The 13,922-nt window shown below is 41.6% G+C and overlaps 1 non-coding gene across 1 annotated transcript; it reads right to left on the bottom strand.

Annotated features, from left to right (window-relative positions):
• Positions 1 to 12,886: 12,886 nt before the first annotated feature.
• Positions 12,887 to 12,993, bottom strand: LOC127116253 (small nucleolar RNA R71). The gene has a single exon (XR_007801217.1). It is a non-coding gene; the product is annotated as a small nucleolar RNA R71 (small nucleolar RNA).
• Positions 12,994 to 13,922: the final 929 nt, after the last annotated feature.

Here is a 13,922-nt window from a genome sequence, read left to right as displayed (position 1 = left end):
TAAATAAAATATAACAGAATTTTTTTGGACTTGGGCCTCTCTCAGTTGAGCCCACAGGTCTACAAAAATTAGGTTATAAATTCAGAGTTTCAGTGAAACAAAAGGTCATTCTATTCCTATTACCCTGGCAGGAAAAAGATAGTGAGAGAAGAGCTAACAGAGTTCAGAGCAACCTCCAGAGACTGAAGGGAACTCATCTGCAAAGAACCAACTCCCTCTCATATAAACCCTAAGAGTGCTTTGCAAACCCAACCGGGCAATTCAATTTCATTCGGTCTCTCCAATCAGGTTTGCCCTTATTCCCATTACTTTATGCTTTTAATTTGAATGCTCTGAATGTATGAGGTATTATGGGTAAATTTGATACCCTTTTGATGCATGTGTTTGACAAGAGGTTTAGGCCTCCTACCCTTAGTTGCTTTTTATGAGCTTTTTGTGAATTTTAATGGCATGATTCATGTGGCTATATTTTGATTTAGGGGCAAATCTTGATTACCCTATCTAGTTTCTCTAACCTGTTTGTTGAGTTTTGTTTTGTGAGGGCTCATATGACTCTTGCAGAGATGGCTTGCCTGGTGTTCCACTTTATTTGTGGGATACCACCTGGAGGTATATTCTGATTACCTGTACTAACTCGCTTTCTTTGATGGTGTTTAGCTTGGAAGAGTCTTTGGGTTTCTTATTGTAGCGGGGTATTCGTTACCATTAGAGATATTGACTAAATCCAAGGTAAATCATACAAGTCGAGTCGCCACCGCACTTCTATTTATCCAAAGGAATGGTTAGAAAGCGAACAAAAACCTAAAAGTTTTATCGAATCAAAAACTAGTAAAAATGTCAGAGATCTGGGTAAGGGGGTTGATTATGCAATGGGAAGGTATTAGGCACCCAAAGCATCCTAGGTACTCCTAGGGAGCCCTTTTCACATTTGTTGCAAAGGTTGTTGTTTTTTTTTTTTGAAAATTTATTTGTGAAAACATGATTGAAGGGATGAGAAAAGCGTGTAGGTTTATCTAATGTACTACTTACTAAAAGAAGGGTCAAAAGAAAATGACTCGCACGGACGTCGCATCCACTACATACGTATCTCATCTGAATCTGAGAATCAGAGTCTTCGTAGCTCGGCTACCTATGGGTTAAAGAGGAGTGTGCTCGCTAAGACATCGCGTCTTATGCCTACGTATCTCATCTGGGATGAAAATCAGAGCAAAACGTAGTTCGACCACCTATGGGGTAAGGGTTGTGTTTTGGGGTGAACGACGTTACTACACAATCTACCGGATGCTCGACGTTTGGAGACTTACTCGCCTGTAGTAGAAGGAGATAACGTATTCTTAGAAGAAGAAAAACCAATGAGTTTGGGTGTTTTAGGGATGCTCATGCAAAAAGGCAGTCCTAGATGAAGGAACTGCGCTACCTTAAATGACATGCCACGAGAGGCTATACGAAACCTAAGAAATCGGTAACACGCGGGAAAAGTAAAGGGATCGAGAGATCTACCGTACGGATAAAGATCCGAAGTAATAGCAATTAGATAAATAAGAAACTCAAAGACTCTTCCAAGCTAAACACCATCGAAGAAAGCGAGTCAGTACAGGTAATCAGAATAGACCTCCAGGTGGTACCCCCACAAATAAAGTGGAACACCAAGCAAGCTATCCTTGCAAGAGTATGTGAGCCCTCATAAAAACTCAACAAACAGGTTAGAGTAATATGACAGAATTAGGAGAAAACAAAACTATAACAAACACAAAACAGGTTAGAGCAAACAGGATAGGGTAATCAAGAGTTGCCCCCAAATCAAAATATAACCACATGAATCATGCCATTAAAATTCACGAAAAGCTCACAAAAAGCAACCAAGGGTAGGAGGCCTAAACCTCTCGTCAAACACATGCATCAAAAGGGTATCAAATTCGCCCATAATACCTCATACATTCAGAGCATTCAAATTAAAAGCATAGAGTAATGGGGATAAGGGAAAACCTGATTGGAGAGACCAATGAAATTGAATGGCACGGTTGGGTTTGCAAAGCACTCTTAGGGTTTATATGAGAGGGAATTAGTTCTTTGCCGATGAGTTCCCTTCAGTCTCTGGAGGTTGCTCTGAACTCCGTTAGCTCTTCTCTCACTATCTTTTTCCCTGCCAGGGTAATAGGAATATAATAGTTTTTGTTTCACTGAAACTCTGAATTTATAACCTGATTTTTGTGGACCTGTGGGCTCAAATGAGAGAGGCCCAAGTCCAAAATTTTTCTGTTATATTTTATTTATTTATTTATTTTTATTTATTTTTTTTCGTTTTTCATTTTTCTTCTTTTTTTTTTTCGTTTTTCGTTCTTCTTTTATTTATTTATTTTTTTTCGTTTTTTTTTTTATTTATTTTTTATAAACACGTGGGCTTCGCCTAGCGAGCATGACAGTTCATGAACAAACTTTTGCTCCTTCAAGGTTAACGTTTTGACTGAAGAATAGACCCCATTTGAACGTGTTGGAAGTATCTCAAGCCATTCCCTTGTGTTGACTAATCATCTAAATAGAACCCACAAAGTGTCTTGGATGATACTCAAGCTTCAAACAAAAGATGTTAGTGACACATTTTTGTGCTTTTGGTTAGTAAACAAAAGTAAGAGAAACAATGATGTATAATTCAAGCATGCTTGGTGATCTCAAACCAATCACAAGGAGTCCCACCCAAAGGCAAAGGGAACCAAGATGCTAAAGATCCTTGAGGCAATGCAAATGAAATGTTATGATGCCATGAGGGATCTTAGGGTCAAAATTGGGGTCTTACAGATGCCCCTATTTAAGGTCATTCTAGCCGGAGAAGTGAAGGTTAAAATCTTCGTCTCGACGAGGTAGAATGGGCTTAAATAATAACAAAGAGACGAATTTTGGTCCCTAAGAGACCTCATGATGCAAATGTAGGTATGAAAAATGGTAGCACTCTGTGGAGATATGTGTCCACAAAAGCAAAGAAATCAGAAGCCACTGATAATCCATATGAGCAATTCACTCCATGGGACCAAGACCCTGGGGACTCTCCTGGGGATAGAAAAAGGATAAAAATGCGCGAGCAGTTCACGACTCAAAGCGTGGGGAACAGAATTCCAAAGGGAAAAGATCCAATGGAAAGACTCGAGCTGACTCGAAGATGCATGTATTGGGGAATATGCCAATACAGCAAAAACTATCCACAACGGATACTTCGGATAAAATCTGGATGAAAACAATCCACTAAGTGATTTCGCTGGGGATGTCCACAAGGACACTCCTGGGGAAGCAGCGGGACGAGGTATTACCGGTTACTGGGTAATAAGCTCAAGGAGACATGTGATCTGAACGCCAGGTATGAGGGTGAGAGATACAACATGCTCAGGAAGAGATGAATATCCAAGACCAGTATAAGGGTGAGAGATATCAAAACTTCAAAACGTCTGAGGGAAACCTAAAAGGTATACTTCAACTCAGGGATTCTGACTCCACAGGTGATAAAAAGTCATAATAGGGAGCAGAGAGGAAGGAACACCAGGGATACCGGTTACTGGGCATATAATAGGTGACCAACCAAGGCGTGAATTGGGGAATATTCCCAAAACACTCATCATCCAAAAGAGGGCTAAAAGCAAACTCGGTTACAGGATGGATATTCGACTCCACAAAGGGGATACGAATCTTACTCAACTAGGGAAAAACAAAAGGCTTCAGACCCGAGAGTGCATGAGATATACTATCTATTACCGTCAGAACGTAGATAATATACTCACATGGATGATTATCCACAACCGGTTACTGGGTTAATAAAGGATAAATCGACCGAAAAGAAAAGGCATCGGGATATTGAAACTAGGTATATAATGATGACCAATTCAGGGGAGAAACAATCGTTACCAACAACAACAAGGTAGACGAGAGATGACCCACTGGGGATAAATTGCGTAATCATGGCAATTATCCAAGCAGATGAGGGGATATCATCACCGAATATTGGATGAAGATAACGGTCACCAATTAAAGATGAGCAAAAATGGTTACTCTGCAAAAAGGGAAGAAATAGGGTTTACAACTACCGGTATGAGGGTAGAGAAACACAGACTCCGCCGGGGATAATAATTACTAATTATTGAGCAATTATTCATTTACCACGGGGAAACAGGAAAAGAGTCTCAAGAGATCGATCTAGGATCAAAGTAGATAGGCACACCAAATCAAGACTTGTACCGGTGAGGATATAACTCAATGGGGAAAACCATCCCAGTATATGTGTTGGGAAGGAACAGAAACAATCAACATCCACGAGGATATAACCCGGTGGGGAATATGGAAGAAAGGATAGACGCTTTCTGCCTATGGAGCTGACTCTATATGGAGAGATCAGACACACACATCTACTCTTCATGCAAAAGTAGTCGGGTGATCTCATCAGGAATCTCTTCAACATCATCTTCCTCTGCCTCAAATACAAAGAATTCAAAATTGGGAGATGGTGTTAGGTCATTATGTTCAATGGGTTTAGAAATCAACCTGCATAATGATTTTAGATATGAAAAGATTTAGAATTCAAACAAGGCAAATCATTATGCAGATGAAAAGATTGATTTTATTCCATTTTGAGGTTTTATGTGATCACCAATTTCATGCAAAAGCGAAAAGGGAAAATAAATGGAAAAACAAACATTTAACATGAATTTATTGAATGAAAATATCATTGTACTTATGTGCCATCAATGTCATCACTCCTCCTTTTGGCATGGGAGAAGGGTTTTTAAACAAAGTGATCATTACGTTGACTTGTGGACAACTGTAGGAATATCCACAGCGACCCAATTGTTGCAGACCCCTCCAGGGATGATGAAATTGCCAGAATCCTTTGTATCTTCTTCTAAAACGGCAGCAGCCTCCTCATCTAGACCAGTGTGGATGAAACCTCCACTCTTGAATAACCCTTGCTTGTTTAAAGTACCAGAAGAAAAACCTATGCCAGCCCGGGACTCGTTGTCTTCTAACTCAATCATTTTTCCTAAACCAGTGGTTGCCCCACGCTCAATGGCTAGCTTTGCATCTTTGTAGGAAGCAAATGAAGGAGCTCTTTTCTCAATAGGCTCAACAATAGATAACGCTTGGAAAGGAGTTCCAATTTCAACCTCAGCATCTATATAAGAGAAGGAAGATAAATGGCTAACTAGGAGAGCCCTTTCTCCCCCTACCACCACCAGCTTCTTGTTTTTCACGAATTTCAATTTCTGGTGTAGGGTGGACGTCACGGCGCCTACCTCATGAATCCATGGTCTGCCTAAAAGACAACTATACGATGGGTGAATGTCCATAACCTGGAAGGTAATCTGGATATCACTTGGTCCGATCTTGATTGGGATATCAACTTCCCCAATCACAGTTTTGCGAGACCCATCGAAAGCCTTCACAACTACTCCACTCTGCCTCATGGGAGGCCCTTGATATGATAGCTTTGAGAGAGTGGACTTTGGAAATATGTTCAATGATGACCCAGTGTCCACCAGTATATTGGACATGGCGTCGTCTTTGCAATTCATAGATATGTGTAAAGCCAAGTTGTGGTCTCTTCCCTCCTCAGGGAGATCAGAGTCACAAAAACTCAGGTTGTTACAAGCAGTAATGTTTGCGACAATGCTATCGAATTGCTCCAAAGTGACATCGTAATCCACATATGCCACATCCAACACCTTCTGCAGAGCCTCTCGGTGTGGTTCTGAATTTAAGAGTAAGGATAACACAGATATTTTGGATGACGTTTGTAGAAGTTGGTCTACAACATTGTACTCGCTCCTTTTGATGAGTCTCAGCATATCATCACAGTCTTCTTTCACATTGCCACTCGGGCCAACAGAAGTAGGAGTTTTCAGTACGGAGGAGGGCTTAACAGCAAGTGCCGGATTCGGAGAATTCACAGTGTTCCCAATCGGGCGTTCAACAAAATCAACATTAATTTGAGGCTTCGGCGGTGCTGAAAATACACGGCCACTACGGGTCAAACCGCTAACATCGGCAATATTCACAACAGAATAAGAGGGCAAGGACACCTCTTTCCCATTCTCTACTGCTACGGCGTTGTAGCGATAGGGAACTGCCTTTTCAGAGGAGTAAGGCACAGGACCAGCAGGCTTAATGATCAGAGCGGGAGAAGCCTTCTGCTTGCTACCATTGTACTTGATGATAACAGGCTCGGGTATCCGGAACACTGGGGAGATCACATTGACCTCAGGCTCATTTTCATCAACATTCTTGTTTTGAAGGATCTTAATGACTCCTTCGTCCAGCATTTCCTGAACATCCTTGCGCACCTGGCAACAACCCAATCAGTTAACAGAGCAGACTTGGCATCTATCATGGTCATGCTCATAATGACTGTAATAACCTAGCAAACGATGCATTTCGACCAGAGACTGTCGAATATGACCGACATATTTGACTTTGTATTTGCCAGGGCAACCCTGGACCATGTTGACAGATTTCCCATGTTCGGGCAATGGGTTCTTCTTCACATTAGGACCCTCGTCCTCAAAACATAGAATACCGCACCTCACAAGGTCTTGAACCTTCGTCTTCAAAGGGTAACAATTCTCCACGTCATGGCCGGGAGCACCAGAATGGTAAACACAATGTAACTCGGGCTTATACCACCATTGGGGGTTAGCAGGTATAGCCGGTGGGTCTCTTGGAGTAATCAGCTTCCTTTCTATCAAAGAGGGATATAACTCTGCGTACGTCATAGGAATAGGATCGAAGGTGACCCTTTTCCTCTCGTAACTCATGCTGGTTTGATTACTGTTTCGAGGCTGGTAGGCCTGCTGCTGCGGTCGGTGCTGTTGTTGATGATATTGCGGATGTGGTTGCTGATTGTTACTATGTTGCTGATACTGTTGATTGTCTCTGAAAACAGGTGCTATATGAGCCACCTGGTGTTGGTTACTGGCGGGACGCACAGTCTTCCTCCTCACAGAGGGTCTTCTCGGTTTCTCATGGGAGATCACAGCATGTGCCTCTCCATCTTTCTTCTTTGCAAACGCCCCATAACGTTTGGCAGAAGAGCCTTCTTCTCTGGTTAACCGTCCTTCACGGACCCCTTCTTCTAGACGCATCCCCATATTCACCATCTCGGTGAAGTCAGAAGGAGCGCTAGCAATCATCCGCTCATAATAAAAAGAACTTAAAGTCTTCAAAAAGATCTTAGTAATCTCTTTCTCTTCTAGCGGAGGCACGATCTGTGCTGCCACCTCTCGCCACCTCTGGGCGTACTCCTTAAATGTTTCTTTATCCTTCTGGGACATGGCTCTCAATTGATCTCTATCGGGAGCCATATCCACGTTGTACTTGTATTGCTTGACGAAGGCTTCGCCGAGATCATTGAAGGATCGGATGTTCGTGTTGTCTAAACCCATGTACCAACGCAAAGCGGCACCGGACAGACTGTCCTGAAAGTAGTGGATGAGTAGTTGGTCATTATCGGTTTGAGTCGACATCTTCCTAGCATACATGACCAGGTGGCTGAGAGAATAAGTATTTCCTTTATACTTTTCAAAATCAGGGACCTTGAATTTCACAGGGATCTTCACATTTGGAACCAAGCAGAGTTCGGCAGCAGACTTGCCGAAAAGATCCTTCCCTCTGAGAGTTTTCAATTCCTTGCGAAGCTCAAGAAATCGATCGTTCATAGCATCCATCTTCTCATAAGCATCTGGACCCTTAGACGGCTCAGAATGATAGATGGTGTCGTCTACCCTGGGCAAAGTATGCACGACAGGAGGAGGAACGGCAAGGACCGGGCTAGATGCCGGCAGAGAAACAAAGGTAGGAACAGGACCCTCAGGCATGAAATTGGGAGGCATCCCCCACGGGAACCCGGTTGGCATGGCTGTTGGAACAAAGTGTGCACTGGCAGCGGGCACAGTAGAGGAGACAATCTCGGAGATAACTGTCCTCTGGGGAGGAGTTGAAGGTGTCGGAGAAGACTGGCTCTGGGCAGCCCTGAGTGACTCCATTAGGGCAGTCAATCTGGCCACTTCCTCTTTCAGCTCGTGGTTCTCTTGTTCTAGGTGATCCATCAGTCTCGAAATGTTGGCTCAAGTGTAGTACCGGTGAGTCAGCTTGTCTTCAAAATAAATGAAGGACACGGAGTTAGACCATATGGCAAGGGACCGGAAACAAAACCTGCTTATGCATATGATGCATGCAATGTTTGTGCATATGATTTGTTTTTTATATCAAAGGAACTTTAGAGTTTTATTTGCAAATTTTGGAAATATTAAGCATTTTATTACATATGGAAATATCTCATCAAATAATATCAGGGAAAAGAAGTGCAGCATCGTCAATCATGTACAAGAGAAAAGGAAAATAATCATCCTATGGATACCTAGAAACAATCATCTAAAGCTCTGGACACAGGAAGATAAGATGCACGAAGCCTCTTCACCTCCCTCTCATAGGCTGCCTCCATATCGGCCTTCTCTTTGGCGAGTCGATCATACCTCCTCTTCCAGAACTTAGAAGACTGAGGAAGTAAAGAAGTCCATACATCATCAGGGTCATCAATAACCTGATGCTCGAGAAACTCAATCAACGCATCCTTCTCCTTAATCTGCTTAAGCAATTCTTCATGTTCACGGATCCAGGCACGTGAACGGTCTTCGTCTCTCAACTCCTCTACTCCTTGATTAGGGAGGGTTGAAGGCCCAACCATAACCATAGGTGTAGGTCTCGGATACTCGTAAGGCATGAGATACTCAGACGCTCTCTTCCTTACCCAATCAGTGTAAGGCTCCGAAGCGATGCAACTCTTAGGACCCAATTCCTTCCTTCCTTTTTTATGAATCTTGCGCCAAGCGCGGACCATCCTAGCTTTCAAGCCTTGGGGATCTTTACCTTCCTGAAAGAATACACCTTCTAACAGAATGTTATTGGGTTTATCCTTTAAGGGGAACCCAAGCTGCCGATGTGCCAAAACAGGATTGTAGTTAATCCCACCACATGTACCAAGAAGAGGTACATTGGAGAATTCGCCACAAGAGTCAATAATCTGCACGCCATCATACACACGGTTATACCAAGAGATATCATCATTAGTGAGAGACATAAGTCTCGTGGACCACCGTAGACATTCCTTGTTCTCCTTGAAAGCGACCGTCTGAGGTAAGTGAGAAATAAACCACTTATACAACAGAGGCAAACAACACACAATGGCGCCACCACCCTTTGCATTCCTCATATGAAAAGAGAAATAGGTATCGCCCAACAGAGTCGGAACGGGATTAAGAGTAGAGAAAATCCTAATAGCGTTCACATCCACAAACTTGTCGATGTTGGGGAATAACACTAGCCCATAGATGAGAAGTACAAATATGGCTTCAAAGGCATCCTCACTCATGGCCTTCACATATATAGTAGTTTTGAGCAATGAGGAACTCAGAAGGGAGACCTTGAATTCCACCTTTGGTAGTTATATGAGAATCAACTAGAGATTCATTTATGTGTAACATGTCAGCTATCTCTTGAGAAGTGGGAACCCTTTCCAAGCCACTGAACGGCAACTGATCCAGAACAGGTATACCCACAAGATAGGCATACTCCTCAAGTGTAGGCAAAAGCAGAAAATCCGGAAACGTGAAGCAACGGTACAAAGGATCGTAAAACTGCACCAATACACTCACCAATCCTTCATCCACCGGAGTAGTCAGAAGAGGAAGAAGCTTCCCAAAACGAGCCTTGAAACCCAAAGGATCTAATACATAGGATGTCAGATTCCTTAACTCTTTCAAATCTGGTTGCCTGAAGTTGTACTTCTTTGTATTCCTTCTTTGTCTTTCCATGTCTGAAAATTTTGCAAATAGACCTCTTAAGTTCCTTGAAAATTTTCTTATTATTTTGATGATATGAATGCAAATGGGTGCATGAATGCATGAATGCAACAATCACACTCAAGGATCAAGCAAAGCACACCAAACAAAGGTCATGGGATGGATCATGTTATCCTTAATATCAATCATCCATTTTGGTGGATTATGGTTTACACCTTATCAACACCCAAGTTCCATTGATATTAAGGATTCATGAACGGATCAACCATGAATCAAGGGTTTATTGTAAGTCACGAGCATGGAGTTAGGTTAAGAACCACCCAAAGGGAGTGTACTAAGGTTTAAACCTGCCAAACATGTTCTACAAAAGGTTCCCATAGTCATCATCCCATCTTTTGGATATTATCGGAGAAACGACTACTCGTATTCCAAAAATATTCTCAAGAGAGACTCTTATGAGTGTAGTATCGCGTAACAATCGTATCAAATCTTACACTTGAACGACTTTCGCACTACATCCTAAGAATAGGCCAAGATGGGTTTGGTAAACTAAGGTCCTTGGCTTCTAAGGTCTATATTGGAAAGAGTAATGTCTAACCACAACTTACTTGTGTGACATTATTGATCCCAACATGACCTCCACCACGTGAATGGGCTTGCAAGTCAACTTGCTAAGGAATAACTCCACACAAGTCGACAAGACTATGCCATTCTCCTATCCTAAGTGCACTCGAGTTCGGTGATCACACTGAAATTTACGTATTTTCGACTCCGATTTCACATGCATTCTAGTTGTTTTATTATCATTTTGTTGTGTTATTGTTATGTTTTTCTTTGTTTTTAGGATTTTACTTTAATCGGAGCCCCGATCGAGAAAAGGAGCGAAAAAGGGCTGAAAACCCTAAAATTCAGCATTTTGTTCTTATGGCCTACCCAATGGCGGGCGCCACAAACCAAGCCATGACGTGTCAAATTCAACTTCCATCAACTCCCACGTTTTCCCACCACTTCCACTAAGGCGCCCCATATTGTGCTTGTGGCCGGCGCCACAAGAGGAAAAACGGTTCCCTCCTATTTTCAAGTTGAAGGGCATCCAAGTCATTTCCATCTTTTTACTTGCCTATAAATAGAAACGCGAATTCACTTTTACAATCATCCAAACTTAGAACAGAGGCAAACTCAAAAGCAAATTTGTTTCACTTAGGCATATATTCAGTTTTATAAAGTGGTAATCGCTTCGCATTGGAGTGTTACCACAATTGTGTAATCAAGTCTGTGATAGAGTCTGTAATCGAGTTTGGAGCACTTTGGAAGGAAGTTAATCCTGCCGCCATTTTCTTTTCCGCATTGCAATTTACTCAGCCCTCCGATTGGAGCAGGTTTTTATTACTCACCTTTACTTTATTTATTTCCCACACTCGCCTTTACTTTATTTATTTCCCGCACTCGCTTTACTTTATTTATTTCCCGCACTCGCCTTTACTTTATTTATTTCCCGCACTCTCTTTTACTTTATTTATTTCCCGCACTCGCTTTACTTTATTTATTTCCCGCACTCGCTTTTACTTTATTTATTTCCCGCACTCGCTTTTACTTTATTTATTTCTCGCACTCGCTTTACTTTATTTATTTCCTCGCACTCGCTTTAAATTATTTACTTTCCGCACTCGCACTACTTTTATTTATTTTAATGCACTTTTACTTTACCATGTCTAACTAAATTTATAAGGTTAGAATGTAAGGATCATAATTGAACCGATAATCCGTACAATTGTTCGTAGAAACACTTAAGGGCTATTTTAACTTTCAAATCAAGTTTTCCCGCACTTCAATTCCGTTGGGTAAGATCGAAAGTCGTCCAACGTCTTTTTAAACTTAATTGTTTTTAACTATTTCAAAAACAGCGAAAGCGCTTTGTTTAGTTCATTAGGAGATTTTAACATTAAGAAGAAAAGAGATTTTAAAACTATTTTCGGACGCGTTTATAAGTTTAGAGTCTGGTTCGTAAGAACCTCTTTTGGTTAAGAAATCCAAGTTATAATACTTTTCAACTTAGTCAAGATACTATATTTCTTAAAAATAGGTTTACTACTCTAACGCAATGCGCGCCTTTTTATAAGTGACAATAAGAGGGTTTGATTAGGGAGTATAACTCGGTTCTGAATACGCGAAAGCGACAGTTCCTGTTAAATTAGTTCTTTTCAAAGTAGGAAACACTGCCCATAAGTAGTTCTATTAGCAAGTACTTGGATTATCAATTAATTACGTGAATTACATTCGACCCTGTCTTTATTAATTAAATTTATTTCAATACTTTACTTTTCATTGCACACTCCAAAAACACCTATTTTGATTGCCTTTGATAAACACCATAACAACAGATAACGATAGATTGACACTTGGTCTCTGTGGATTCGATAATCTTTTATATTACTCTGACGCGTTCGTACACTTGCGAAAAGCATGCACCAGAAGTTTTTGGCGCCGTTGCCGGGGACCAATATCGTCAAATTTCATTTTCCTGTTGTTATATCGTTTAGACTTAGGCTTTTTCCCGCCGGTCAATGTGAAGGACTCGCAGCACCGAAAGTTTAAGCTTAGTATACCCTCTGGCAGAACCTGAACGTTACGCTCGCGCACGTTTAATCTTTAATAGAATTAAGAGAGCTATGGCCGAAGATCAAAACCAAAGACCTCTTAAAGATTTCGCTCAACCATCTAACGAAGAACCTATTTCTAGTATACTAAACCCAACCATCCCAGCTAATAATTTTGAACTTAAACCATCCCTGTTGCAACTAGTGCAACAGAGACAATTCGCGGGTCTCGCTACCGAGAACCCAAACTAACATTTAAAAATATTTCTTCAATTAGCAGACACTTTTAAAACCAATGGAGCTTCTCCTGAGGCAATACGTTTAAGATTAATTCCTTTTTCCCTCAGAGATAAAGCCCTATCATGGTTAGATTCCCTTCCACCCAATTCCATTACGACTTGGGATAACCTTAGGAGAGTTTTTCTTGCTAGATATTTTCCCCCGAGTAAAACTGCCGTTCTTCGAAACCATATAACTAGATTTACCCAAAACCAAGGAGAATCGTTGTTCGAAGCTTAGGAGGGATATAAAGAGTTGTTACGAGCATGCCCACATCATGGTTTAGAAAATTGGTTAATCATTCAAACCTTCTATAATGGACTTCATTACAACACAAAGATGACCATCGACGTTGCCGTAGGCGGTGCTCTGATGAACAAACCTTATCCTGAAGCTAGTGCCCTCATCGAAGATATGGCTCAAAACCATCAATCATGGGGAGTCGAACGAGCGACAGTTGAGAAGAAGGAAGCCCAAGGAGGAGTGCATGAACTAAGCTCTATAGACATGATGCAAGCTAAAATGGACGCATTAGCCCTTAAGGTCGAGCATATGTGCATAAACCCGAATACCGTAGCCGCAGTTTCGTCAGATTGTGATATATGTGGAACCAAAGGACACCAATCTGCAGAATGCAGTCTATTAAACGAAACCCACTCTGAGCAAGTGAACTACACCCAAGGGAACCCATATTCGAATACCTATAACCCTGGATGGAGGAATCACCCGAACTTCTCCTATAAAAACAATAACCCTATTCAAAATAACGCACCTCCGAGACCTAGTTATCAAGCCCCTAGATCAAATCAACCTATGCAACCTGTACCACCAAAACCGAGCCTTGAGAAAATTATGGAAAATTTTATCACCACTCAAACCCAACAAAACAAGGAGTTCATGAACCAAAACATTCATGTTAACGAATTGATTACTCAGTTAGGAACCAAGGTTGACCAAATAGTTACTCATACCAAAATGCTTGAAACCCAGATCTCTCAGGTAGCTTTAAACCAAGCCCCTCAGACTACACCTGGAGGACAATTCCCTGGACAACCTCAACAAAATCCGAGAGGACAAGCCAATGCCATTACCCTACAAAGTGGGAACGCTTATGATGAGCCACCAAACCCTAGATTGAGTGAACCCGAAACTTCTAAGGAATGTACCAAACCCCCGGACAAAATAAAGGAGCCAGAGGAACCTGAAAACCAGG

This window comes from Lathyrus oleraceus, chromosome 1, assembly GCF_024323335.1.
Source record: "Lathyrus oleraceus cultivar Zhongwan6 chromosome 1, CAAS_Psat_ZW6_1.0, whole genome shotgun sequence".
NCBI lineage: Eukaryota > Viridiplantae > Streptophyta > Magnoliopsida > Fabales > Fabaceae > Lathyrus > Lathyrus oleraceus.
This window is presented reverse-complemented; position numbering and strand designations above follow the sequence as displayed.